Here is a 23,505-nt window from a genome sequence, read left to right on the forward strand (position 1 = left end):
TGGTTGCCAGGAAACCAAAAGAGTGATTAGAGGGTTAGAACTTTCAGTCTCACCCCTCTGACCTGAAGAGGAAAGATGGGCTGGAGGTTGAGTCACCAACGCCATGATTTAATCAAACAATTCCCATGTAATGAAACCTCCACAAAAACCTAAAAAGATAGGGTTTGGGGAGCATATTGGTTGGTGAACATGTGGAGGTGCTGGGTGAGTGGAGTGCTCAGAGCATGGAAACCCTGTGTCCCTTTCCCCATTACTGCCCTGTGCATCACGAGACTGTTCTTGAATTACATCCTTTTATAAATAAACTAGTAGTCTAGTAAGTGAAATGTTTCTCAGAATTTTGTGAATCGATCTGGCAAATTAATCGAACCTGAGAAGAGCTTCGTGGGACCCTCAGAAGCACAGGTGACGACCTGGGCTTATGATTGACTTCTGAAAGGGGTAGGGGAGAAGTCTTGTAGGACCGAGCCCTTAACTTATGGGATGTGATGTTATCTCTAGGTACATATTGTCAGAATTGAGTTGAATTATAAGACCCCCAGTTGGTGTTGGAGAATTGCTTGGTGTTGGTGTGTTCTGCACATCACAGTTGGTGTCAGAATTGTAATTCATAAATCATAATTCACCTTTTTAAAGCATATAATCAGTTCTGTGCAAGCATCATCATTATTTAATTTTAGAATATTTTCATCATCCCCAAAAGAAATTAGCAGTCATTCCCCATTCCTCCTTTCCTCCCAGTGCCTGGCAACCACTAATAGTTTTCTGTCTTTCTGGTTTTGCCTCATTTGGACATTTTATATAAATGAGATCATACAATATGTGGCCTTTTGTGAGTGGCTTTTTTCACTTAGCATAATGTTTCCAGGTTCATCTCTGTTGTACCATTCATCAGGACTTTGTTTTCTGTTATGGCTGAATGTTATTCATTTGTCTGGATCTATACCACATTATGTTAATCCATTAATCAATTAATGGATATTTGGGTTGTTTCCACGTTTTGGCTATTATGAATAATGGCGCCATGAACATTTATATACAACTTAGTGTTGATGTATGTTTTAATTTAAGTATATACTTAGGAGTAGAATTGCTGGGTTACAACGTAACTTGATGTTTAACATTTTGAGGTATTGCTAAACTGTTTTTCAAAGTGATTGCACCATTTTACATTTCCACCAACAGTATCGGAAGTCCGTAGCCTTTTATAACTGGCTTCTTTCATTTAGTGTGTCAAGGTTCAGCCATGTTTTAACATGTGTAAGTAGTCCTTTTTGTAGCTGAATAGTATTCCTTTGTATGGATTGACAGTGTTTCTTTTATCGTGAAGAAAAGCTTTCTATCCAAAAATTTTCACTGAAGCATTATTTATATTGAAGAAAAATTGAAAATTACTTAATTTTTTAGTAAAGAGGAAGGGTTAAATTAAGTACATCTCATGTATTATCTGTTAGTAATTTATTTTGGAGAGTTTCAGGGGGAAGTGATTGTCAGAGTGCGAAAGTAGGTACAAGGTTGTACAGGTACAGCTGTTGTTCAGTGTATGTAGTTTTGGGAGATGGTGATTATCAAATTTTTAAAAATTTTCTATATTTTTCATACTTTTCACAAGCATATATTTCTTTTATTATCAGAGTAAAAGAAACATTAGAAAAAATGACCATAGCTATAGCTGTGTATGTTAACTGATGTAAATTTATTCAGCCAAGAAAATCAATGTCATTCACTGTTAGGAATGTTAACTATTTTATGTTGAGCCAATAATTATGTTATAAATAGCATTTCAGACTACTGTTACAAGAACTTTTAATGCTTCATGATTACATCAAATTCTTAATTCATAATTGTACTGTGGAATAACTAATTCTTGTGAATTTTACTTCTAAAATGGAGAGGGAAAGATAATTATAGGCACTGCATTAAAAATTATTTTCTTTTGGAGTATAGTTGATTCACATTGTGTTAGTTTCTGCTGTGCAGCAAAGTGAATCAGTTATACACATATCTGCTCTTTCTTAGATTTTTTTCCTATATTGGTCATTACAGGGTATTGAGAAGAGTTTCCTGTGCTATACAGTAGGTCTTTATTAGTTATCCATTTTATATATAGTGTGTATATGTCAACCCCAGTCTCCCAATTTATCCCCCACCATCCACTCCCCCCCCCCGCCACCGGTAATCATAAGTTTGTTTTCTACATCTGTGACTCGATTTGCATTTTGTAAATAAGTTCATTTGTACCATTTTTTAAGATTCCACATACAAGCACTATTATACGTTATTTGTCCTTCTCTGTCTGACTTTAGTTCACTCGTTATGACAATCTCTGGGTTCATCCATGTTGCTGCAAATGACATTTCATTCTTTTTTAAGGCTGAGTAATGTTCCATTGTGTGTATATACCACATCTTCTTTGTCTGTTCCTCTGTGAAAGGACATTTAGGTTGCTTTCGTTTCCTGGATATTGTAAATAGTGCTGCAGGGAACATTGAGGTGCGTGTGTCTTTTTGAATTATGGTTTTCTCTGGGTATATGCCCATTAGTGGGATTGCTGGATCATATGGTAATTCTATTTTTAGTTTTTTAAGGAACCTCCATACTGTTCTCCATAGTGGCTATATCAATTTACATTCCCACCAACAGTGCAAGAGGGTTCCCTTTTCTCCACACTCTCTCCAGCATTTGTTGTTTGTAGCTGATGATGCCCATTCTAACTGGTGTGAGGTGATATCTCATTGTAGTTTTGATTTGCATTTCTCTAATAGTGATATTGAGCAGCTTTTCATGTGCTTCTTGGCCATCTGTATGTCTTCTTTGGAGAAATATCTGTTTAGGTATTTTGCCCATTTTTGGATTGGGTTGTTTCTTTCTTTAATATTGAGGTGCATGAGCTGTTTATATATTTTGGATATTAATCCTTTGTCCATTGATTCCTTTGCAAATATTTTCTCCCATTCTGAGGGTTGTCTTTTCGTCTTGTTTATGGTTTCCTTTGCTGTGCAAAAGCTTTGAAGTTTCATTAGGTCCCATTTGTTTATTTTTGTTTTTATTTCCATTACTCTAGGAGGTGGATCAAAAAAGATCTTGCTGTGATTTATGTCAGAGTGTTCTTCCTATGTTTTCCTCCAAGAGTTTTATAGTGTCCTTCTTACATTTAGGTCTCTAATCCATTTTGAGTTTATTTTTATGTATGGTGTTAGGAAGTGTTCTAATTGAATTCTTTTACATGTAGCTGTCCAGTTTTCCCAGCACCACTTATTAAAGAGACTGTCTTTTCTGCATTGTATATCATTGCCTCCTTTGTCCTAGATTAGTTGACCATAGGTGTGTGTGTTTATCTCTGGGCTTTCTGTCTTGTTCCATTGAGCTATGTTTCTGTTTTTGTGCCAGTACCATATTCTCTTGATTACTGTAGCTTTGTAGTAGAGTCTGAAGTCAGGGAGTCTGATTCCTCCAGCTCTGATTTTTTTCCCTCAAGACTGCTTTGGCTATTCGGGGTCTTTTGTGCCTCCATATAAATTTTAAGATGATTTGTTCTAGTTCCGTAAAAAATGACATTGGTAGTTTGATAGGGATTGCATTGAATCTGTAGGTTGCTTTGAGTAGTATACTCATTTTCACAATATTGATTCTTCCAATCCAAGAACATGGTATATCTCTCCATCTGTTGGTATCATCTTTAATTTCTTTCATCAGTGTCTTATAGTTTTCTTCATACAGGTCTTTTGTTTCCCTAGATAGGTTTATTCCTTGGTATTTTATTCTTTTTGTTGCAGTGGTAAATGGGAGTGTTTCCATAATTTCTCTTTCAGATTTTTCATCATTAGTGTATAGGAAAGCAAGAGATTTCTGTGCATTAATTTTGTATCCTGCAACTTTACCAAATTTATTGATTAGCTCTAGTAGTTTTCTGATGGCATTTTTAGGGTTCTCTATGGTATCATGTCATCTGCAAACAGTGACAGTTTTACTTCTTTTCCAATTTGTATTCCTTTAATTTCTTTTTCTCCTCTGATTGCCATGGCTAGGACTTCCAAAACTGTGTTGAATAATAGTGGTGAGAGTGGACATCCTTGTCTTGTTCCTGATCTTAGAGAAAATGCTTTCAGTTTTTCACCATTGAGGATGATGTTTGCTGTGGGTTTGTTGTATATGGCCTTTATTTTGTTGAGGTAGGTTTCCTCTGTGCCCACTTTCTGGAGAGTTTTTATCATAAATGAGTTTTGAATTTTGTTAAAAGCTTTTTCTGCATCTATTGAGATGATCATATGGTTTTTCTTTTCCAATTTGTTTATGTGGTGTATCACATTGTTTGATTTGCATTTATAGAAGAATCCTTGCATCCCTTGGATAAATCCCACTTGATCATGGTGTATGATCCTTCTAATGTGTTGTTGGATTCTGTTTGCTAGTATTTTGTTGAGGATTTTTGCATCTATATTCAGCAGTGATATTGGTCTGTAATTTTCCTTTTCTGTAGTATTTTTCTCTGGTTTTGGTATCAGGGTGATGGTGGGCTCACAGAATGAGTTTTGGCATATTCCTTCCTCGGCAATTTTTTGGAAGAGTTTGAGAAGGATTGGTGTTAGCTCTTCTCTAAATGTTTGATAGAATTCACCTGTGAAGCCATCTGGTCCTTGACTTTTATTTGTTGGAGGATTTTTAATCACAGTTTCAATTTCATTACTTATGATGGGTCTGTTCATATTTTCTGTTTCTTCCTGGTTCAGTCTTGGAAGGTTGTACCTTTCTAAGAATTTGTCCATTTTTTCCAGGTTGTCCATTTTATTGGCATAGAGTTGCCTGTAGTAGTCTCTTAGGATGCTTTGTATTTCTGCCATGTCTGTTGTAACTTCTTTTTCATTTCTAATTTTATTGATTTGAGTCCTCTTCCTCTTTTTCTTGATGAATCTGGCTAATGGTTTATCACTTTTCTTTATCTTTTCAAAGAACCAGCTTTTAGTTTTATTCATCTTTGCTATTGTTTTCTTTGTTTCTATTTCATTTATTTCTGCTCTGATCTTTATGATTTCTTTCCTTCTGCTAACTTTGGGTTTTGTTTGTTCTTCTTTCTCTAGTTCCTTGAGGTGTAAGGTTAGATTGTTTATTTGAGATTTTTCTTGTTTCTTGAGGTAGGCTTGTATAGCTATAAACTTCCCTCTTAGAACTGCTTTTGCTGCATCCCATAGGTTTTGGATTTTCGTGTTTTCATTGTCATTTGTCTCTATTTATTTTTTGATTTCCTCTTTGATTTCTTCAGTGATCCATTGGTTATTTAGGTAACGTATTGTTTAGCCTCCATGTGCTTGTTTTTTTAACTTTTTTTCCCTGCAGTTTATTTCTAATTGCATAGTGTTGTGGTCAGAAAAGATGCTTGACATGATTTCAATTTTCTTAAATTTACTGAGGCTTGATTTGTGACCCAGGATATGATCTATCATGGAGAATGTTCCGTTTGCCTTTGAGTAGAAAGTGTAATGCGCTGTTTTTGGATGGAATGTCCTATAAATATCAACTAAATCTATCTGACCTCTTGTGTCATTTAAAGCTTTTGTTTCCTTATTTATTTTCATTTTGGAGGATCTGTCCATTGGTGTAAGTGAGGTGTTAAATTCCCCCACTATTATTGTGTTGCTGTCGATTTTCTCTTTTATAGCTGTTAGCAGTTGCCTTATGTATTGAGGCGCTCGTAAGTTGTTATATCTTTTTCTTGGATTGATCCCTTGATCATTATGTAGTGTCCTCCCTTGTCTCTTGTAACATTCTTTATTTTAAAGTCTGTTTTATCTGGTATGAGTATTGCTACTCCATCTTTCTTTTGACTTCCATTTGCACGGAATATCTTTTTCCATCCCGTCACTTTCAGTGTGTATGTGTCCCTAGGTGTGAAGTGAGTTTGTTGTAGATAACATATATATGGGTCTTGTTTTTGTATCCATTCAGTGAGCCTGTGTCTTTTGGTTGGAGCATTTAATCCTTTCACAGTTAAGGTAATTATCGATATGTATGTTCCTGTTACCGTTTTCTTAATTGTTATGGGTTTGTTTTTGTAGATCCTTTTCTTCTGTTGTGTTTCCCACTTAGAGAAGTTCCTTTAGCATTTGTTGTAGAGCTGGTTTGGTGGTGCTGAATTCTCTTAGCTTTTGCTTGTCTGTAAAGCTTTTGATTTCTCCATTGAATCTGAATGAGATCCTTGCTAGGTAGAGTAATCTTGGTTGTAGGTTCTTCCCTTTCATCACTTTAAAATATATCTTGCCACTCCCTTCTGGCTTGTAGAGTTTCTGCTGAAAAATCAGCTGTTAACCTTTGGGGAGTTCCCTTGTATGCTATTTGTCATTTTTCCCTTGTTGCTCTCAATAGTTTTTCTTTGTGTTCATTTCTGTCAATCTGATTACCTTGTGTCTCGGTGTATTTCTCCTTGGGTTTATCCTGCCTGGGACTCTTTGCGCTTCCTGGACTTGGGTGGCTATTTCCTTTTCCATGTTAGGGAAGTTTTTGACTACAATCTATTCATATATTTTCTCAGGTCCTTTCTCTGTCTCTTCTCTTTCTGGGACCCTTGTAATGCGAATGTTGTTGCATTTAACGTTGTCCCAGAGGTCTCTTAGGCTGTCTTCATTTCTTCTTTTTTCTTTATTCTGTTCTGTGGCAGTGAGTTCCACCATTCTGTCTTCCAGGTTACTTATCCATTCTTCTGTCTCAGTTATTCAGCTGTTGATTTCTTCTAATGTAGTTTTCATTTCAGTTACTGTTCATCTCTCTTTTTTTTTAATTTTATGTATTTACTTTTGGCTGTGTTGGGTCTTCGTTGCTGAGTGCTGGCTTTCTCTAGTTGTGGTGAGTGGGGGCTATTCTTCGTTGCAGTTCACGGGCTTCTCATCGTGGTGGCTTCTCTTTGTTGTGGAGTACGGCCTCTAGGCGCGCAGGCTTCAGTAGTTGTGTCATGAGGGCTCAGTCGTTGTGGCTCACGGGCTCTAGAGCACAGGCTCAGTAGTTGTGGCACACGGTCTTAGTTGCTCCGCAGCATGTGGGATCTTCCTGGACTAGGGCTTGAACCCGTGTCCCCTGCACTGGCACGCGGATTCTTAACTACTGTGCCACCAGGGAGTTCTCCGTCTCCGTTTGTTTGTTCTTTTATTCTTCTAGGTCTTTGTTAAACATTTCTTGCATCTCCTCGCTCTTTACCTCCATTCTTTTTCTGAGGTCCTGGATCATCTTCACTATCATTATTCTGAATTCTTTTTCTGGAAGGTTGCTTATCTCCACTTCATTTAGTTATTTTTCTGTTGTTTAATCTTGTTCCTTCATCTGGTACATAGTCCTCTGCTTTTTCATCTTGTCTATCTGTGAATGTGTTTTTTGTTCCACAGGTTGCAGAATTGTAGTTCTTCTTGTTTCTGTCTGTTCTCTGTTTTTAGTTTTTTAAGGAACCTCCATACTGTTCTCCATAGTGGCTATACTAATTTACATTCCCACCAACAGTGTAGGAGGGTTCCCTTTTCTCCATACCCTCTCTAGCACTTGTTGTTTGTAGATATTTTGATGAGGGCCATTCTGACCCGTGTGAGGTGGTACCTCATTGTAGTTTTGATTTGCATTTCTTTAATAATTAGTGATGTTAATTAAGCATCTTTTCATGTGCTTTTTGGACGTCTGTATGTCTTCTTTGGAGGAATGTCTATTTAGATCTTGTACCGTGTTTTTTTTTTTTTTTCTCAAAGCTTTCCCTGCATCCCATCCTTATCTTCTTCTTTTTAAAAAATCTCTTCTGGAGTATAATTGCTTGACAGTGTTGTGTTAGTTACTGTTGTACAGCAAAGTGAATCAGTATAAGTATAGATATATCCGCATATCTTCTGTCTCTTTTTAAAAGAAATTTATTTATTTATTTATTTTTGGTTGTGTTGGGTCTTTGTTGCCGTGCGCAAGCTTTCTCTAGTTTCGGCGAGCAGGGGCTAGTCTTCGCTGCTGTGTGCAGGCTTCTCATTGCAGTGGCTTCTCTTGTTGTGGAGCATGGGCTCTAGGTGCACGGGCTTCAGTGATTATGGCATGCGGGCTCGGAGGTGCAGCTCATGGCTTCTAGAGCACAGGCTCAGTAGTTGTGGCCCATGGGCTTAGTTGCTCTGTGTCATGTGGGATCTTCCTGGACCAGGGCTTGAACCCATGTTCCCTGCATTGGCAGGTGGATTCATAACCGCTGTGCCACCAGGGAAGTTGCCCCCTCCCTCTTGAGCCTTCCTCCCATCCTCCCTATCCCACCCCTCTAGTTGGTCAAAGAGCACTGAGCTGATCTCCCTGTGCTATGCAGCAACTTTCCACTAGCCATCCATTTTACATCTGGTAGTTATGTATGTGAATGCTACTCTCTCATTTCGTCCCAACTTCCCCTTCCCCCACTGTGTTCTCAAGTTTGTGGTCCACATCTGTGTCTTTATTCCTGCCTTCCCACTAGGTTCATCAGTACTCTTTTTTTAGATTCCATATATTTGTGTTAGCATGCGGTATTTGTTTTTCTCTTTCTGATTCTCTTCACTCTGTATGACAGTGTCTAGGTCCATCCACCTGCAAATAACTCAATTTTGTTCCTTTTTATAGTTGAGTAATATTCCGTTACATATATGTGCCACATCTTCTTTATGCATTTATCTGTGGACATTTCTGCATGTTTTTTGCTTGGGTTGTTTGTGTTTTTCATATTGAGTTGCATGAGCTTTTTGTATATTTTGGAGATTAATCCCTTATTGGTTACTTCATTTGCAAATATTTTCTCCGATTCTGTGGGTTCTTTTTGTTTTGCTTATGGTTTCCTTTGCTGTGTAAAAGCTTTTAAGTTTTATTAGGTCCCAGTTGTTTGTTTTTATTTTCGTTACGCTACGAGATGGATCAAAAAAGATCTTGCTGTGGTTTATGTCAGAGGGTGGTATTCTGTGTATGTTTTCCTCTTAAGAGGTTAATAGTATCTGGCCTTACATTTAGGTCTTTAATCCACTTCGAGTTTATTTTTGTGTACCGTATTAGGAAGTGTTGTAATTTCATTCTTTTATATGTAGCTGTCCAGTTTTCCCAGCACCACTTATTGAAGAGACTGCCTTGTCTCCATTGTATAGTCTTGCCTCCTTTGTCATCAATTAGGTGATCATAGGTGCTTGGGTTTATTTCTGGAGTTTCTGTCCTGTTTTAGTGATCTATATTTTTGTCTTTGTACTGGTACCATACTGTTTTGATTTCTGTAGCTTTTTGTAGTATAGTCAAGTCAGGGAGCCTGTTTGCTCCAGCGCCGTTTTTCTTTCTCAAGATTGCTTTGGCTATTTGGGGTCTTTTGTGTTTCCATACAAATTGTAAACATTTTTGTTCCAATTCTGTGAAGAAATGAGGCAGTGCATGTTTTGAACTTGAAATGCTGTATGTGTCAGAGTTCATTGCAAGAGATAAACACTACTTGCCAAAGACCTTGACCCTGTGGGTTCTGCTTATTCATGTTAAAGGAAAATGTTGCTATAGAACTTGTTAGTTCTCATTGTCAACCAGCTAGACTCAGTATGTTTTCTTGTCAGAAATGATCTTTCTTCTTTTTCAGGTTTTTCTTTTTTCTTTTTGTGGCTGTGTTGGGTCTTTGTTGCTGCGCTTGGGCTTTCTCTAGCTGTGGCGAGGGGGGCTACTCTTTTTTGTGGTGCGTGGGCTTCTTGTGGCTTCTCTTGTTGCAGAGCACAGGCTTTAGTAGTTTTGGTGTACGGGCTCAGTAGTTGTGGCACACGCGTGTAGTTGCTCTGAGGCATGTGGGATCTTCCCGGACCAGGGATCAAACCCATGTCCCCAGCATTAGTAGGCAGATTCTTAATCACCACATCACCAGGGAAGTGCCTTCTTTTTTAATTCTAAAATGACAACATCTGAATTGAACAACCACTGGACCAACTACTTTCACTTCTGAATTCAAAAATTAATTGGTTCATTAGGTAAGGAGTCTTGCCATGAGTTAGTTTCAGTATTTCATGCTTTGCTTACATGAGAGTCCTCCTCATCCTCCCAGTTATCCCTTTGGTGCACTGGAGATTTCTTGAAGCTAAGTACCTTACTAAGCTTTGAGATGAGTTAGAAGTATGACTTTCTTCTATAACATGTAAAAGCTATTGTGAAAGGGAAGGCAGAAAAAGGTAATGAATGATGCCCATCAGTTTTAGAAAAGAGTACAGGATGAAGTTGGAGATGTGGAAGTTGATTTCCTGAAACTGTCCAGACCTAAGTACCTCCTATAAAATTCAAACCTTACACTGGGTTGAAGACCCTTGAGTTAGGGGAACAGCATATCTTCTGCTTTAATTGGTATTGTGCATTTATCTTTCTAAGTAAATTAGCTCATTTACTTTTTTTTTTTTTTTTTTTTTTTTTTTTTTTTGCGGTACGTGGGCCTCTCACTGTTGTAGTCTCTCCCGTTGCGGAGCACAGGCTCCGGACGCGCAGGCTTAGTGGCCATGGCTCACGAGCCTAGCTGCACCTTGGCATGTGGGATCTTCCTAGACTGGGGCACAAACCCGTGTCCCCTGCATCAGCAGGCGAACTGTCAACCACTGCGCCACCAGGGATTCCCAGCTCATTTACTTTTAAATTTTGCCTTGAAAGCTTTGTTTGACAAATTTATAACTGACCTTTATGATGAAATAGAGTGGTTTTTACAATAGTCCATGAACCAATGAATGTAGTAATCAGAACCTCATAGAAGTGATTATTAAAACAGGAGAATTAGAAAAAAAAAAAAAAAAGGAAATGATCTTTACCTCACACTTGACACCAAGATAAATTTTTGGTTTTCCAGAGTTGAGTATTAAAAAAACCCACCTTAAACATATTAGAAGGAAATATGGATCAATATAAAGAGTCTTGGGTGTGGGGAAGGCCTTCATAAGCAGTTCAGCACACTTATTTTTTCATTAAAAAAGTCTCCAGGGCTTTCCTGGTGGCACAGTGGTTAAGAATCCGCCTGCCAATGCAGGGCACACGGGTTCAAGCCCTGGTCCGGGAAGATCCCACATGCCGCGGAGCACCTAAGCCCATGTGCCACAACTACTGAGCCTGTGCTCTAGAGCCTGTGAACCACAACTACTGAAGCCCACTCCCCTAGAGCCTGTGCTCTGCCACAAGAGAAGCCAGCACAATGGGAAGCCCGCGCACCACAACAAACAGTAGTCCCTGCTCACCGCAACTAGAGAAAGCCCCCGCACAGCAATGAAGACCCAACACAGCCACAATTAAATAAATTAATTAAAAAAATTTTTTAAGTCTCCAAATTATTGTTATATGCCCATAAGTGTTTTTAAAAAATTTGAAGTATTATCTTTTTCAGTAATCCAATTTCGAAATGCATGTAAGATCAAGATTGTCATTTACATCTAAATTATCTTGCAGTTTCTTTTTTTAAACAGAATTTAACATTTTTAAAAATTATTTTTTTATGTGTCTGTGTATCTATCTATCTATCTATCTATCTATGCCGGGTCTTAATTGTGGCACGCAGGATCTTCGATGCTGTATGTGGGATCTTTAGTTGCAGCATGTTTTAGTTGTGGCACGCAAACCCTTAGTTGGGACATGTGGGATCTAGTTCCCTGACCAGGGATTGAACCTGTGTGCCCTGCATTGGGAGTGCAGAGTCTTAGCCACTGGACCACCAGGGAAGTCACAATCTGCAGTTTCATATATCATCTTTTCCCTTCTGCTCTTAAGCACAAAGAACCTTACAAAGTGCTCTTGTAATAAACATGACCTAGTACCCATGAACCTTCCTAATGATTCCTTTGCTAAGTTTAGGGGTCATTTGGCTTTTGGTCGCAGGCATGGTTGGTTGTACTTGTGCAGAAATGGGTAGAATTAAATGTGTTAGGAAATCAGTCTGCCATGTTCTCTTGGAACAAACTATTGACTACCAAGCTTCTTTAAAATGGAGATGTTCATACTGAATAATAATAATATATATACTTAAAAATTTGAATGTTGAATAGTTGAACACATAGAGATTTTTATAGTACAAGTTGCACACTTTCAGATTTTTTTTAAGTATTTATTTTGGGGGCTGTATTGGGTCACAGTTGTGGCATGCAGGATCTTTTGTTGTGGTGTGTGGGCTCTTTGTTGTGGCACACGGGCTTCTCTGTAGTTGTGCTGTGGGCTCCAGAGCATGTGGGCTCTGTAGTTGCGGCACGTGGGCTCCAGAGTACATGGGCTCTGTAGTTGCGGCATGCGGGCTTAGTTACCCCGTGGTACATAGAATCCCAGTTCCCCGACCAGGGATTGAACCCACGTCTCCCGCATTGGGAGGTGGATTCTTAACCACTGGACCACCAGGGAAGTCCCCAGACTTGTCAGGTTTTAATAATCTAAAAATGAATAAGAACCTATTTTCCTTTTGTTCTTATTTTTCTTTAAAGTATTCCCACCTGTGCATCCCCAATGAACAATTTGTCAGTGACTGTTTTACTTTGGGGCCCTAGTGTGCCAGGGCCCAATTGAAATGCAGACTGATTTCTTTGCAAGAGAATGACACAATTTACCACATCTTAATTCCTTATGATGGCAGTTGGGACAAATGAAACATGTACTTTCTCAAGATAAGTTGAAATTTCAGCCCCTTCTGTATTTATCAGAAATAATACCATACTGAGTCATTCTTTCATGACTGAAAAAGCACAGCTGCTAGGAGAAATTGTATGTTAATGACATTGTCAGTGTAGGAGGACCACTACATATAAGGAAGCAGAGACTCAGTTAAGTACCTGCTATTTGGGATAATATTCTGAAGGACCAGGAAACATTATCCTTGGTCAAATAGGCTAAATTAAATTGAGACACTCCTGGGTTCACAGGGTGTATCAAATCTGGATCAAACTAAAATGTAACAATCTCATTTGACACAATATAGAAAATAAATACAAAATAGAAAGGACAAGTTACTGATCAGTTTGGGAACTATGGCTTATGTTGCCTTGAAGGGAGATGTATTGTACTCTTTAGTTATCATGTATATTTTTCTTTTGTGGGATTAAGTAAAGGCATTGAGTTATTCAATAAATACTTAACTGCTCTCGCTATGTGCAAGGCGCTCAGGTATTAGGCGTTTGGCTGCAAACGAAAACAAAAATCTGTCTCTTCATAAAACCCTGTGTTCTTACTGGTGAAGAAAAGTAATAAGTGTGTAATATATATATAGAATGCCAAAAAAATTTAAAGCACTGTGAGGAAAAATAAAGCATGGGAGCAAGATGGGGACTGCCAGGCTAGGGAACAGGGCATTGTAGTTTTAAATAGGATGGCAAAGAAAGGACTCAATGAAAAGACAATAAAAAGCCATTACAGCATCATTTGTGATAAAGATAAATACTGGCAGCAACCTAGATATCCATCTCTATGAGATTGGTTGACTATATTATGCATCTATATAGTGAAATGCTGTACAACAAATAAGTCCTACATATACAGAATGATCTCCAAAGATTAGTGAAGTGATAGAAACAAGGTGCAGAATGATACACAGAATATGTTACCATTGATGTCTATCACATACATGATATATTTTCCTAAATGCATGGAATCTCAGTGGAAAGATAACATTTAAAAAAACTGTTAATAATGGTTGTCTTCGGAGTGAAGGTGATTTGTGGACAGGGAGTGAGGATGAAACACTTTATATCCCATTTTACTATGTGTTACGACGTAGTCAAAATAAGTAAGTAAGGTGTAAAATAAGAACATGCAAAAGTGTCCAGTTAGAACATGGGAAGCACATACATTTATAAAACCTAGTGGCCTAGATAGCTGTCTAGCCTATCTAGACAGTGAATAGTGAATAGGTAGTAGTAGTGAATAAATGGGATAGTTAATAGAAACATGGACTCCTTCTGATGAGCTGGAGACCTTGTTGACAGTGACTGTTTCAGAGCAAGGCCAAAATCCTGTTTTGTTTGGGTAGTTGTGATCATGACTGTAACATTTAGATTTGTTTGACTTTTTTCACTCTTCTAATCAAATGGAAGCTGTATTTATTTTGTAGGGCTTCTACAATGAAGTGTCACAGAAACTTGCCTCATAGTTCTGGAGGCTAGAAGTCCAAAATCAGGGTGTCAGAAGGGCCATGTTCCTCCTGAAACCTGTAGCAGAATCCTTCCTTGCCTCTCCCTAGCTTCTGGTGGTTTGCTGGCAATCCTCGGCATTCCTAGGTTTGCAGGTGCATAATCCAATCTCTGATTTGTCATCATGTGGTTTTCTCCATTTGTCTCTCTGTCTTCTTCACAATGCCAGCTTCTTATAACGACACTGATCATATTGGATTTAGGGACCCACCCTACTCCAATATGACCTCATTTTAACTAATATCTGCAACAACCCTATTTCCAAATAAGGTCACATTCAGATGTCCTGGGGGGGTTAGGACTTCAACATATCTTTTTTGGGGGGGTGGGAGAGAGAGAATGGGACACAGTTCAACCCATAACAGGCTTTCCAGTTTAAGTTGCTTCCCTATTACAGCCTTTCATATATGTAGAAGTGTTTTGCAAAGTTGTGTAGAAAGTTACAAGTTTAGTTTATTTTTAAAAACTCTTACTATAAAAGTTCTTCTTATGGGGAGAAAAAACCATCCCATCTCCCTGAATAAAATCATACTGAAGAATGCAACGTATTTATTAAAGCTGATGTTTTAATGAAAATAATTTTTTTCTCTCTATTGTAAAATGAGTATGGGCATTGTAAGTAGTAATGAGTTAAACATGACAGTGAGTTACTAATTTAGATATTTTATGTGCTTTTTAAGAAATAAGAATACCTTATATCCTCTTTTTGCATTTTTATTCTCACTCCTGAGAAAAATAGCTTCCTTTCCAGATCAGTTTAACCTCAAGGTATAGCAGAGAGGACACAAGTCTTTATTTTTCACCCCATTCTTCTCAGTAGTTTTTCTTCTTGTACTCATAGCCATTACAATTCCGTGAAACATTAGGAAACTTTAAAACTTTAAAATTCTCCCTTGCCTTTCCCTTTTCCTCATGTTTAAATCAGAAACCAAATATTTGTTAGTCTTCAAAGTCATTTTAAAAGTTATTATATCCTAAACTTTTTCGTTGCAGCGTGCGGGCTTCTCTTTAGTTGTGGCATGTGGGTTTTCTCTTCTCTAGTTGTGGTGCACGGGTTTTCTCTTCTCTAGTTGTGGTGCACAGGCTCCAGGGCACGTGGGCTTCTTAGTTGAGGCACGTGGGCTCTGTAGTTGAGGTGCGCGAGCTCAGTAGTTGTGGCATGCGGGCTTAGTTGCCCCGTGGCATGTGGGATCTTAGTTCCCTGACCAGGGATTGAACCCGCATCCCCTGCGTTGTAAGGTGGATTCTTTACCACTGGACCATCAGGGAAGTCCCTGTGTATGTTTTTTTTTTTTTTTTTTTTTTTTTGCGGTACGCGGGCCTCTCACTGTTGTGGCCTCTCCCGTTGCGGAGCACAGGCTCCGGACGCGCAGGCTCACCGGCCATGGCTCACCGACCCAGCCGCTCCGCGGCATGTGGGATCTTCCCAGACCAGGGCACGAACCCGCGTCCCCTGCATCGGCAGGCGGACTCTCAACAGCTGCGCCACCAGGGAAGCCCTGTGTATGTATTTTTAAATGTCCTCTGACTTGCTGAGAAAATTACTCTCATAATGTTATATCATATTTTAAACCCCATTCCCCTTCTGATGTCCACACTTCTGATGGCTTACTCTGTGCCAGACCATGTTTCCAGCATTTTACATGTATTAATCTAATTTAAACCTCAAAATAGCCTTATGAATTATACCCACTTTACAGTTTAGGAAAGTGAAGCATGGTGAATAAGTTGCCTAAAGTCAACACATCTAACAAGTGGCAGAGCCAGTATTCAAACTTTGACAGTTTGATTCCAGGGCCTATTTTCTTTCTTGCTTGCTTGCTTCTTTGCTTGCTTCCTTCACTTAACCTAAGTGAATGGTCAGATACATTTGTTTACAGTGTACTTATAGAGGAAATAAATGGCAGTGATTTATTGCAGTGCTAATAGGCATTATACTGGTTAGTTATGAGATTTGGGGCAAATTTCTTTACCTTTCTGAGTCTGTAAAATGAGGACATTGAACTAGATTTCTTACAGATCTTTATCCCTGTTAGATGTGTATTTCTTTGGGAAGAAAAAGGAATTGGCATTTGACATTAAATGAGCAAGGAAATGGGACACATATTTAGCACATTTTTCTTTCAAAATCAGTAATTTTATAGGGTCAAGGAATGATGATGTAAGCCACTATCCATTGGGGAAAAGTGGAAAGTAAACAGAAATGTTACTGTAAGACTTAGCACTTTAGCTTCTTGTAGTTTGATCAGCTTAAACTGCAGACTTTCAAATTGCAGTGGATTTGGGCATTTAAGAATAGATTTTATTTTTAAGTTCATAAGGTGATCTGAGGATTGGAAGAAATCATAAACTTGAACTAAAGCAACTGTCTGTGGGACTTTTTTTTTTAAGCATTTAAAACTTTATTTTATTTTATTGTCTTTGGGACTTTTGAACCACCGTCTTAATATCCCAGCCTCTGATGATAGGTATCCCAAGGCAGAACATTCCACCTTCAGGCAGCAGTGCCTCAGATAGAACATATAGCCCCTACTCATTCACTCTAGTTCTGCCATTTGGGATGATGCAGAACTAACAGGATTTTTCTCTGTGACAGCCGTTAAAGATATTGAAACTTAGCACTGTTAACTCATTTCTTTGAAGATTCAGCCTTTTTTCCATAGCAGTACAGTGGAACTGAGACTGGTTAACTTTGAGAATAGAAATTTCTGGGTGGAGATGGGAGTACGCAGTTTTGATGCTGTCTGAAATTTAATGGTTAAGTTCAGCTCAGGAAGTAATGCAGTTTGCTCTGTCTCTTCAATATAAATAACGGGTGGATGGGGTTAGAGGTGGCATTTAATATGTTACAAAAGCACCAAGCCATGCCAGCATTTAACGAGTAAATTGAATCTGATTTTATGACTTCATTAATTCTAAGCAGAATCTGAAGTACATTTTAGTGGTGATACCCAGATGAATGCCAAAATATCAAATGATACGTTAAAATGTCTTTTGGGTTGACAGTGAAATGGCTTGATAGTTTTTAATCTAATTGCTACCAATGTGATGAAAGACTGACGTGCTTTGTGGACTACAATTGAATGAATAACGTTGAAATTTACCACTTTTCCTTTTTGTCCATGCCATATTATACTAGGTTAGTTAGAGTGCTATTTTTGACACATGTTTTCTTTGTGATCAGTAATTATGTTTTTGATCTTTAGCATTGAGATATTATACTTTAAAAAAAAAATTTAGTGAAGTATAGTTGACTTATAATGTGTTAATTTCTGCTGTACAGCAGTGATTAAGTTACACACATATATCTATTCTTTTTCATATTCTTTTCCATTATGGTTTATCACAGGATATTGACTACAGTTCCCTGTGCTGTGTACAGTAGGACCTTGTTGTTTATCCATCCTATGTATAGTAGTTTGCATCTGCTAATCCCAAACTCCCAGTATTTCCCTCCCTCACCTTCCCTCCCCCTTGGCAACCACAAGTCTGTTCTCTGTATCTGCAAGTCTCTTTCTTTTTTGTAGATATGTTCATTTGTGTCGTATTTTAGATTCCACATATAAATCATATCATGGTATTTGTCTTTCTCGTTCTGACTTACTTTGTTTAGTATGGTAATCTCTGGTCCATCCATGTTGCTGCAAATGGCATTATTTCACTCTTTTTTATGGCTAATATCCCATTATATATATACATACACATACACCACATCTTCTTTATCCATTCATCTGTTGATGGACATTTAGGTTGTTTCCATGTCTTGACTATTGTAAATAGTGCTGCTATGAACATAGTGGTGCATGTATCTTTTTGCATTACAGTTTTGTCTGGGTATATGCCCAGGAGTGGGATTGCTGGATCATGTGGCAACTCTATTTTTAGTTTTTTGAGGCACCTTCATACTCTTTTCCATAGTGGCTGCACCAATTTATATTCCCACCAACAGTGTAGGAGGCTTCCCTTTTCTCCAAACGCTTTCCAGCATTTGTTATTTGTAGACTGTTTAATGATGGCCATTCTGACCTGTGTGAGGTGGTACCTCATTGTAGTTTTGATTTGCATTTCTCTAATAATTAGTGATGTTGAGCATCTTTTCATGTGCTTTTTGCCCATCTATATGTCTTCTTTGGAGAAATGTCTATTTAGGTCTTCTACCCATTTTTCAGTTGGGTTGTTTTTTTGTTATTGAGTTGTATGAGCTGTTGGTATATTTTGGAAATTAAGCCCTTATTACATCATTTGCAAATAGTTTCTGCCAGTCTGCAGGTTGTCTTTTTGTTTTGTTTATGGTTTCCTTTGCTGTGTAAAAGCTTATAAGCATGATTAGATCCCATTTGTTTATTTTTGCTTTTATTTCTATTGCCTTGGGAGCCTGACCTAAGAAAACCTTGGTATGATTTATGTCAGAATGTTTTGCCTATGTTCTCTTCTAGGAGTTTTTGGTGTCTTTCTTATCTTATATTTAAGTCTTTAAGCCATTTTGAGTTTATTTTTGTTTACAGTGTGAGGATGTGTTCTAACTTAATTGATTTATATGCATGAGATATACTTTGAAAGAGTTATTTTCTGAAGAGAGAAAGATTGTGCCCATAATCTTTTCTTTTTTTAAAAAATCTTTTTTAAAGAATTTAAATTTTAGGGCTTCCCTGGTGGCGCAGTGGTTGAGAATCCGCCTGCCGATGCAGGGGACACGGGTTCGTGCCCCGGTCCGGGAAGATCCCACATGCCGCAGAGTGGCTGGGCCCGTGAGCCATGGCCGCTGAGCCTGTGCGTCCGGAGCCTGCGCTCCGCAATGGGAGAGGCCACAACAGTGAGAGGCCCGCGTACCACAAAAAAAAAAAAAAAAAAAGAATTTAAATTTTATACTGGGGAATAGCTGATTAACAATGTTATGTTAGTTTTAGGTGTACATGTGGCCATGATTTTCAAAATTTAACGCATTAAAGGGGTTCTGCTTTTCATATTAATCAGTCTTGCTGCCAGTTATTAATATGCAGTGAATTATTTTGTTTTACTTAAAATTAACTGCACATATTGAAAGTGTGTAGGTTGACAAATTGTGACATATATATGCCTATGATACTATCACCACATTTAATGTAATGAAAATATCTGTCACCCCCAGAAGTTGCTTTTCAGCCATTTATAAGCTCTTCCTCTTCTCTTGGCCACTTACCCCTGTTCCCAGGCAATCAACTGAACTGCGTTCTATCACTCAGGATTCTAGAATTTAAGTAAATGGATTCTACGGTGTATACTCTTGATATGGCTTCTCAGCATAATGATTTTGAGATTCATCCATGTTAATGAGTGTATAATATTGTTATTATTTTTTAAAAATGAGTATTTATTTTTGCTGCCCTGGGTCTTGGTTGTGGCATGCGGGCTTATAGTTGCAGCATGTGGACTTCTTAGTTGCGGCTTGCATGCAAGATCTAGTTCCACGATCAGGGATTGAACCTGCCCCACTGCATTGGGAGCGTGGAGTCTTACCCACTGGACCACCAAAGAAGTCCCAGTATTATTTTTCGTTGCAAGTAGTGATGCATTGAATGGCTTTACCACATTTTGTGTATCCACTCATCTGTTGGTGGACAGTTGAGTTGTTTTTAGTTTTTGGCTCTTACAAATAAAGCTGCTTTTGTGGACATAAACTTTCATTTTTCTTAGGTAAACACCTAGGAATGGAATGGCTGGGTTGTAGGGTAAGTGAACAAGTGTTCTATAGAAAAAGAATTGATTTTTGAGTATTGATTTTTGTATCTTGCAACCTTCCTAAACTCACTCATTGGTTTTGATCATCTTTCAGTTTTCTTAATTACATTTTCGGATTAAGCATAACGTCCTAATTCATTGTCAGCTTAGATGTGAAGAAATGTGTAAGCTTACAAAATGTAATGCATCACTTTGATAAGTGGCATCCCCGGTGTTTTCTTTTTATGAAATACTAGTATTCCTTCTAATATGGCACTTTGAAATTTCAGACTGTCATTATTTAAATAGTTGAATTTATAGACAGTTTCAGGAAAGTAATTCTGAGGGAGGAATTGCTGTTTGTTTTTATGGGATTCTAAGAATCAGTTCACGTTATATATTTAGAGAATCAACCACTTTGGTGATGTTTTTGGGAGGATGAGGGAGAGTGTATGATAAGGACTTAGAGGTTTCAGCACAAACTGCATGGCCCAGTCCAATTTACTGAAATGAGGAAGACTGAGAAAGCAATGGATTTGGGATCATCAGTTCAGCCTTGACATGTTGGGTTTTAGGCCTGTTGTTTGTTGGCTTTGTTAAGAGCTTATATGTTTATTCGAAGGACTGTAAATGAAGAAATATATCTTAGGTTAAAAATAGGCCTAAGATCTCACCACTAGTTATTTGCAGAATGAGATCTCAAACCTAGGGCCCTCTGACTCCAAAGCCAGTGTGGTTATTCCTATGGTATATTATATCCATAAGAAGAAAAACAGGCTTGGCTTTGACAGTAATAAATGTTTCCCATGAGCTATTATAAATATATAGCAGAGTTTGCAAGCTTAGATGCAATCTTCTAATTTATAACTGTAGGCAGCTCTCCTTTAACATGCTGTGCAGACCAGTCCTGTGTGCTGCCACCAAACATAAATGTGTGTTGGATTTTGCTCGGTGCGTAGGAGTTGCACCTGGTATACTGTGGACACTACAATAAATTTACATGCTGAGAAAAGGGTAGTAACTGTGTAATAAGCACACTACAACCTTTGAAATGCAGGTTGCTTAGTTTGAACATGGGGCTTGGTGAATCTGGTGTTTAGGTTCAGTTTTCATGTGTATCAGTTAATTATAGGTGGGTGGGGGGAGGAAGGAATTGCTCCCTGCAGCATTTTGCCTCCTAATTGCCTGCTTTCATTTGCAGATAGGGCCAGTTGTGAGTGTGTGGATTTTTGAGTAAAACCTCGAACCCAAATGAGAAGAAACCTTCAAGGAACAACTTATACTGACAGTGAGTCTGCAGTCATCTGTATGCATATTATGGAATGTTCTCAACCCAGAGATAGCGCTATTGACAAGGAGTGAGTGGTGAGTCTTACAATCCCCACTGGTAATTATAAATCCTTCCCTTAAAGAGAAGACAACAACTTCTGCATGCTTAGCATTTACCGACTGTTGAATAGTAAGTTAATTTTTGTGTTAACAGAAGATGACTCCAGCACAGTTTAAGAGAATTCTTTATCCCTAAAAGTGTGTTTAATGTGTGATTGCAGTTTGACTTTCTTCAGACACATCCCTTCCTTTGCCTATGTGTTTCTATCTTTTTTTTTTTTCCCCCAGTCCAAATAATACCATCCTCCAAGGCCTGTCTTCCTTGATACATTCAGCCATCACTAAAGTGATGGTCATGATAGTTACTAGCTTCCATTCTAATCTTGGTTATGGTAGGTCTCATTGCCATTGGAAGTGATTGTTTTAGGAATGGGCATGAGATCCAGTTTCGGCCAATGGGAAATAAAAGGAAAGTCTGCAAGAGGCTCTTGGGAAAAGTTTTCTGGCTTTTGGGAAAGAAGCAAAGAGATGGTCCTTCCCGTAGAGCTTGTTTTATCTGGGTGTGACGTCTGGAACTGCTGTAGCTATTTTGCCTGAAGGTGATTCCCTTACTTAAAGGTGGGCAGAGGGAAGAGAATTCCAGAGAATTAGAGCTGGAGCCACGGCCACTGTTCCCAGAACCACCTGCACTGTAGATTCCTTATTATGTGAGATAATAATATTTTCTTATTGTTTAGGCAGTTTTGCCTTTAGATTTTCTGTTACTTGTTGTGGAAATCATCCCAGTTCACTTGATCCTCCTCTTTCTGATTACCCACTGGCATTTGTACTTCATTATGTTCTGAGCTGTCCAGTAATGTTTGTGTATATTGCCTTTGTAGCACATTATAAACTTTGTGATGTCAAGGGCTATGTGTATATCCCTGCTGTGTCTACTAGTTCTATCTTCTTAAAAAGCCATCATTGCACATTTACTGAATTAAATTATTTGAACAGTAGAGTTTTTGAAAAATCAATTCATAGAGTTGAAAAATATAGAGATTCTTTTAATGCACATTCCTTTCTTTGACCACACTGCTTTCCTCTAGGATTATGAATGAAGTTTGGCTTTTGATTTAAGATGACTTGTGTGTAACACATTTTCAGTTGGTTAGTTCTACGATTTGCTATTTGTTTTTATTCAACGTTACCATGAAAATCAGCTTCTCTCCTGTATATTTGAGTATTGACTTTTAATCTCACAGATTTTGTTGTCTTCTCTGTTATAAAAATGGAATCATTTACCTTCTATTTTTTGTGCTAGTTATAGGAATGAGGGACATGGATAGTAGGAACATAATAATTGAGAAATAATTTGTATTTGGCTTTGGAATGCACACTGACAAAAAGACTCCCTAAAGTGTGCATCTCTGTTTTGTTCTTAGGACCTAGTTTTGTGTACGAGGCTAGGGGAGAGAGGTTTGGTGACGAATCTAATGTCTTTGAGGAGTCTTGAGTCGCAGGATGGATTATTTAGTTGATTCTATTTTAAAGCTCTATAACACCACTCTTCCCCACCCCCTCAACTCAAGCATCCATGTACTTGTCCATCTTTTCTTTAGATTCTGCTATTATAATCTTGAAAATGTGGGATAAGAACCTTGTTTTCTTCCTGAAAATTTCTAATGTCGCTTTCAGTTTTGTCAAGGAATATCATAAACCTTTATTGTCATCTGGTAATACATTCTGAAACCTTCAAAATGATTTACATTCAGGGAAGAATTTACTTTTTTATTTTTTCGTGTTGGGTTGTGATTAAATGGGGGGAATAACTTTTTAAGAAGATAGGGAAAGTTGTATGATGTGCTTGATCCATTAGTTTTAATTCAATGCGTTTTTTTTTTTTTTTTTTTTTGCGGCGCGCGGGCGTCTCACTGTCGTGGCCTCTCCCGTTGCGGAGCGCAGGCTCCGGACGCGCAGGCTCAGCGGCCGTGGCTCACGGGCCCAGCTGCTCCGCGGCATGTGGGATCTTCCCGGACCGGGGCACGAACCCGCGTCCCCTGAATCGGCAGGCGGACTCTCAACCACTGCGCCACCTGGGAAGCCCCAATGCGTTATTTAGTAATATAAGAAGTTCAAATCACCAAGGTCAGCTTTAATGTATTTTATGTCATATATATTAGGAAGAATTTGTAGGACTGAAGCATGTGTCTTAACCTAAGGCAGCCATGGCAGACGTATGATCTAAGCCAAATCAATCAGAATGATCTTAGGACATTTACTAAAAATTCCAGGATAAAGGTACTTTTTTTTTCTGCTTAATTTCAATCTGGCAGCCATCTTCCGACCATGAAAGGAAAGTCAGTTGAGTAAGAAGCCA

General features: G+C 38.3%; 1 protein-coding gene across 6 annotated transcripts in view; it reads left to right on the top strand.

The window, feature by feature from the left end:
- The window catches only part of CDC42SE2 (CDC42 small effector 2), a 205,081-nt gene that overhangs the window by 87,290 nt on the left and 94,286 nt on the right, over nt 1-23,505 (top strand). For 2 of the 6 annotated variants that reach the window (XM_067031541.1, XM_059061836.2), the window contains exon 2: nt 21,019-21,182. The exons of 1 other annotated variant lie outside the window; for it this stretch is intronic. The gene's annotated coding sequence lies outside the window, so the exon portion shown is untranslated. Of the gene's footprint in view, nt 1-19,793; nt 19,829-21,018; nt 21,183-23,505 lie in introns of all 6 variants that reach the window. 3 more of the 6 variants (XM_067031542.1, XM_067031543.1, XM_059061837.2) reach the window with 3 other exon arrangements.

This window comes from Kogia breviceps, chromosome 4, assembly GCF_026419965.1.
Source record: "Kogia breviceps isolate mKogBre1 chromosome 4, mKogBre1 haplotype 1, whole genome shotgun sequence".
Classification (NCBI taxonomy): domain Eukaryota; kingdom Metazoa; phylum Chordata; class Mammalia; order Artiodactyla; family Physeteridae; genus Kogia; species Kogia breviceps.